Source organism: Engraulis encrasicolus, chromosome 7 (assembly GCF_034702125.1).
Source record: "Engraulis encrasicolus isolate BLACKSEA-1 chromosome 7, IST_EnEncr_1.0, whole genome shotgun sequence".
NCBI lineage: Eukaryota > Metazoa > Chordata > Actinopteri > Clupeiformes > Engraulidae > Engraulis > Engraulis encrasicolus.
In genome coordinates, this window is record NC_085863.1 from 26,756,878 (window position 1) to 26,763,261 (window position 6,384).

Genomic DNA, 6,384 nt, shown 5'->3' on the forward strand with positions numbered 1-6,384 from the left:
TCACGTTTGGTTTCTGTAAAAGAGAAGACAAAAAAACGCAAAAAGCAAAAGGAAGGAACAAACTAAAGTCCAGAAAAGGCAAAATTCAGATCCCAAGACTTTGCAGATTCTCTCTCTAAGATCAAAACAAAAAAGAAAACCCAGATCCGAATATTTGTTCAGTGAAATGAAAGACAAGACCGTGTTGTTTGTTTTCTAGCGCTACTTGATACAAGTGATACCGTATATATTTTATTTCCCCTGCAGGTGTTTTTGAGGGTGCGTTTGGGTCTCCCATTTTTGACATGCAAAAACTAATACCTCAAACTTAGCTGCTAATGATCTGAGTATGACGTGTACAGAGCTGATCCACCCTGCTCCCCTCCCTCTTTCTCTCCATCTCTCTCTCTCTCTCTCTCTCTCTCTCTCTCTCTCCCTCTCCCTCTCCCTCTCTCTCCCTCCCCCTTTCACCTTCAAACTTTACACGCTACCCAGCTTCGCCAATGGGAAAGGACGGCAGAGGCACTTTGATTTCCCCAAAACACTGCTTTGTCAGTTTCCTGTGGGTTTATTTTGTTTCCTCTTTTATCCTCCTTTTTTCTTTCAGTTCGAGCCCCAGCTGGGTGAGGGGGTAGGCATAAGGAAAGAAGAGAAGAGAAAGAAAGGAAAAGAAAAAGAAAGTAGAGGATTGGAGCAGGGTGATGCTTTTTGGGGGGAATGTACAGATTTAGCCATGCAGTGATGAGGAGATGGCGAGAGACACTCATATTTATATTTATACACACATTCATACCAGGTGGACCCTACCACATACACATACATAGCATGGTTTTCCCTTGATGTGAGGCATCCATTTCTGTCCCTGTCCTTATTTTTTATATATATTTCTCTTTTTTTTCTTTTTCTTTTTTTTTGAATGAAAATTTACTCCTGAAGTGCAACAAACACCACCCAGTCCCCTGCCCATCTCATGCAAGTCCCCATTCGAGCAAAACCCCATAGCTAGAGCAGACGATAGGACGAGTTGCAATGAGTGACGAAGAGAATGAGAGGAAGCTCACAGGGAGGTGTGTATATGTGTTGAGAGAGAGAGCGAGAGAGGTAGTGGGGCAGGGGGGGAAGCCTGGAGACATCAACAAAGTAGCTCCCAACTGGGAAATGAAGTCGGAGTCTTCATGTGGCCCTCTCTTGTCCTGTCCCACGCCCTACTCCGGCCAGCCCACTCTCCTACTCTTGCTTTTTAAAAGCAGAGCAGGCCTCCAGATCCCAACCAAAGAGAGCAGTCAAGAATCCAAGCAAACTTTTATTTGTCCTATGTTTTGAACCCCCCACCCGCGCCCTTTTTTTCCATCTCAGTTGGGTTTTTTTGGCCAGTCTGTCACATTTACTCCTTAAAATAGTCAAATTCACGCCCGCCCCGAGCCCCTTTCATTTTATTTTATTTTAAATAATGATTATTTCGGTACACCCCTTTCTCTGGGTGAGAACCTTAAGGAGACCAACAAACCAAAGATTGGCCTTGAATTGAGAAATGGTCCCAAGTCAAAAATCCATGGCAACACTCGTGAACACATCCAAACCCCTGCAGCCTGGCTCGCTGGCCTTTCTACACCCCCTGCCCCCTCCCCCCTGCATTCCAAAGGTCAAAACGGAGAGACGAGTTGCTTAAGCAGTTTTGTATTGAGGAGTTTGCAATGGGTGTCTGATATTGAACAGGTTTCCTTTTACTTTTTCTATTTTTTTTTCTGTTGGTTTGTTTGACTTATTTGGTTGCTTTTAGTGGAAATAACAAACAAACAAAAGACAAACAAACAGCAAAACAAGGATACGTAATTGGCATTTGAATTTGACAGGCGTACTTTATCTGAATCTGCTAGCTTGTAAATGTCAGGGAGTTAATGCTGAACTATATCTTGATACACTAGTGAGAAACTTATCCTCGTGTTGGCTTGGTCGGTGCTTGCCCGTGCTTATTCAAAGTCATCACACTTGCTAGGGGGTGAGGGGTGAACACTTTTAGAAGTTTAAAACACTTTTTCAAGAATTTGCTGTTGACGAGATGATGAAAAGATTATTTTATACATGGCCTGCTGATTTTTGGTACAGTGTTTTCTAGCTAAATTATTTTGTCATGCACATAGAAACATTTTATTATGCACTACTTTTCTAAATATTTCTTTTTTTTCCAACAGTCATTTTAGGCACATTTTTCACAAATGGGAAAACTCCTTTTTGCAATACCTCAATTTTTCACATTGTGAAAGGTAGCTTTTATACTTTTGTTACTGAGAGAACTGCGTATATGGAAATTTTCATTTTAGAGAAAAAAGGTTAAGTGATTTTAATATATATCATTTTAAATTATGCTTTTTATACATTTCAGTGCTGCGGAATCTATTAAAAACAAAAGTGTGCACTTGTTGATGCGACTTCTGCAGAGGAGGGATCAAAGTGTATAGCCTAAGGTCTTGGATCTTGGACACTAGTTGAACAGGAGATCAAATATATATTATAAATTGGGGAAAACATAGACACAACAGCATGGCGCGAACACATCGTCTTTTAGAAAATCGAATGTCATTGTTTTGGGTGAAAAATGGCTAACCTCAGTGGTTTAAAAAATGGTAACTTTTTTTTCTTGCCTTTCCATAGCTGGAATCTAACTATTATAAGGAGAATGCAAAATTAATTCATGTAAAAGCTGACTCTCGTATCAAAAGAATGGATGTTTGGTGTTTAGATATTTTAACATTTGAAAATATATATTCTTGAACTGCCAACTAGCTCCTATTGTAATCCTTAGCATGCATGGAAGAAAAAAAAAGATAAGTACAATTAGCTATTGAAATTAATTGTTGTGGTGTGCACCAGATGTTTAAAGTTTAATTTGTTAAGGACACCCCTCTCCCCCCTAAATCCTTTCATATATGTCAATCTACACATCCTGGCCCTCATCCCCACCCCCCTTATACCCAGGCCTCTGCAGAATCCTCAAAAAAGAAAAAAGCGACGACAAACAAAAAAGAAAAAAACGTTAAAAAAAAGACGAAACAAAATGATCAGTGTTGTAACATCAAAAATACACTGTTGAAAACATTAGACTCATCCCCGCTCTGTTTCAAAGTTTGTAAACATTTTTTCTTTCTTTTTTTCTTTTCTTTTCTTTTTTTTCAAATTCTGTTTTCTTTGTTTTTGCGGAAGGGGAACTTTAAGACTTGAATGTGGTAGATGTTGCAAGTTAACTTCGAGTTGTTATGTGCAATACCTTTCTTTTTTATTTTTTACTTTACTTTTTTCCTGATAAAGACTCTTTGCAATGTAATTCTTTAATGCCATTTTTAATTGCAAACATTAAAAAAAGGATGTTAATGTTTTTCACAGTCATTTTCTACTGTTGTTGTAATCCTTTACATGCTGGTGTTTGTAAAAAGAAAAAAAAGACAAGACTATTTGTACTAATATAAATGATTGAAGTTATTTTTAAAACATTAAAGGTTTTGTGCCCATTTGCTTATTTTGATTATTTCAAGCTACTGTGATTGCCTTGTAATTAGTAGGTCAATAATGTATTTAGCTGTTTATTGGTATATTTTTAATTGGAATGTATAATTAATTTTTATAATTTTGATCAGATTTTTGTTATATTTTTGAGGTGAAGCTTTTAATATGTTAAAGTGTCTAGTTTTTACTAATTGCTATATTGTGCTCCACAATATATGGTTCACATTTTCTGAAGGAGAATAAATATTTAAATATTTGTCTGTTAATGATGTTACTTAATGGCGAAATTTCAATAGTTTTTGTGTATGAGAAGGTTGTTGTATTTATTAATAGCATTTTTTTTACTTAAGATATCACCTTAATTTTTATTGTCATTTCACTTTATAAGTTCCTATTTTTGTATTTTTCTTTCTAATTAAGTTATGTAATAAAAAAATGTCCATATTCTAGGGGTTGGTCTGTAGAAGTGCTAGTGTAACAAAAAGAAAAATCTAATGTTATTTAATTGTTTGCAGCCAACTATTTATAACAACATGCATAATTTTTAAATATTTGTAATGTGAAATGTTGAATGAATAAAACCTAACTGTGATGAGATGTTGAGAGGTGGCCTGCGTGGTTCTGTTTGCTTCCATTTTGTGCACGTAGACACCCTAGGCCCCTAACCACAGACCACTGTTTCTAGATCTTGAGAGAAATAAGCTATCAGTGCCCTGAAGTGACCAAGGCAGACAGACAGACAGAGAGGGGGATGACGTGGCATATCATTTTGTTGTTGCTTAACTTGTAAGGGCGAGTGAGTGAGAGAAAATTTACCATTGAGAAACGTGATGCTTCAAACATCAGAACACAGTAAAATCACCGGCAGAGCAGAACAAAACTTAACCCTGAAAAAGAAACCCAAAAAAACTCACCCTGCGACTGCACAAAATTTAACAGACTGCCTGAAGTCGCTTATATTAAGCAGAATTGGCAACCCTTCCCTAGGCGTATGCCCTCTACTGTACTAAATTGTGTGGTAAGGCTTTACACTTGTAGGCCCTACTTATTGAGTACAGTGAGTAGTTTCCTATCAGTGCCTCCTGCAGGTTCATTTTGGTACTGGGGAGCAGACAAGAACGAGGGACTCACATTAGTGTACTTCCTATTAGGCCTACTACATAGTAGGTGCGAACAGATGTCCATTTTACTAATGTAGATTTTACAGAATGTAACATTTACATGGGAAACATTGGGAAGAAGAAAATAAATCCTTCACTACAAGATGACATCAGGATGAAATTGTTCCTTGAGGATCCACAAATACCCTTTTTGTGTAATTAAGCTACATGCACTTCTACACAGTAGATATACTGACTGATTACATGTATCTTATTGTTGTGGTGTTAACCCTACATTTCATCATCACTTTACAACATCACAGCAAATCCAAGATCAGGATGGAATTCGCTCTGCCATTACTCCACTACCATCTTAAAGGGGTATGCCACTATTTTGTAGCAATGCTACACGGATCCATTGCCTTTCACTAGCTTAGCGACATACTCCCTCTTTTAACTTGTCTTAAAGCAAGACAACTCTTAACATGAAAAATAAGACACTTAACCACCTTTATAAACCCTGGCCAACGATTTTAACTGCATTAAGCCCCAAAATAGTGGCATTTTGGTGCACAGCAGGGGTGGACTATCCGGCTGTGTTTGGGTGCGTGTGACCTTTTTGCAATATTCCACACCCCACCCCACCCCTCTCTCACACACACACACACACACACACACACACACACACACACACACACACACACACACACACACACACACACACACTTCACATTTTAAAGGTGCACTGTGTAATAGTTTTAGTAGTTTATTTCCAGAATTCATGCTGCCCATTCACAAACGCTGCCTTTTTCATGAATACTTACCACCACCATCAAATTTTAAGTATCATGTTCATGTATTGTGACTTGAAAAATTGCACTTTTCATGCATGAAAAGGCGGATCTTCTCCCGCCATTCTGACTTTCCAGAAATAGGCATTTTTAGCTGAAATACTTAATTTACTTTGGTCATACTAGTAAATATTAGTTCATTTATTAGTTAATATGCATGAAAATATCAAATTTGGCAGTAGACAGCACAGTTTCAGCAGCATAGTTGCAATACCTACTCAAGCTATAATCTTACACAGTGCACCTTTAAAGGAAGCATACTGTATCATCTCTCGTTTGTTTAACAGATTTCTGTAGAAAAATTTTGCTGCACATCTTTCATGCCAGAAAATGAGGTACTGCCTGCTACTACTGACATACAGACAGCCTGATAGTCACCAAATCACATTCCGGTTGTCCCATATTATGTGTGCACTGTATAGCAATGTGGCACAGATGCTTCGTTAACTTTTGCTGAATGGCAGCACAAGAAGATCAGAGAACAACAGGTGTGTGTGCGTGTGTGTGTGTGTGTGTGTGTGTGTGTGTGTGTGTGTGTGTGTGTGTGTGTGTGTGTGTGTGTGTGTGTGTGTGTGTGTGTGTGTGTGTGTGTGTTCAAGCTCAGATGAAAAAAAAGAAACGCTGTTGGTGACATCATGCTTTTTTTCTGTCTACCGAAACAAAGATTTGTGCTGAGCCCATCTAGTCTAGCGTCCAGACTGCCATTAGGAGCCAGCAGGCACAGCAGGAAACATGCAGCAGAGGCCTGCCCACTGAGTCAAGCCCGGAAAACCACTGCCTTTCATTTGCATATTGCATTACATATATTGAACACTGAAGTGACTTACTAAGAGGACTTACCTCATAGGGAAAAGATATAAAACTTACAAAATGATTAATTTGTGGGTATAACACTTACAATGATATAGATATGAAATTTAGACAATAATTCATATATGGACTTATGGACTAAA

At 38.1% G+C, this 6,384-nt stretch overlaps 1 protein-coding gene across 2 annotated transcripts in view; it reads left to right on the forward strand.

The window, feature by feature from the left end:
• Positions 1–4,083, forward strand: part of cpeb4b (cytoplasmic polyadenylation element binding protein 4b) — a 41,615-nt gene extending 37,532 nt beyond the window's left edge. For both annotated transcript variants that reach the window (XM_063203175.1, XM_063203176.1), the window contains one exon: positions 1–4,083. This exon is cut by the window's left edge and continues 1,014 nt beyond it. The gene's annotated coding sequence lies outside the window, so the exon portion shown is untranslated.
• Positions 4,084–6,384: the final 2,301 nt, after the last annotated feature.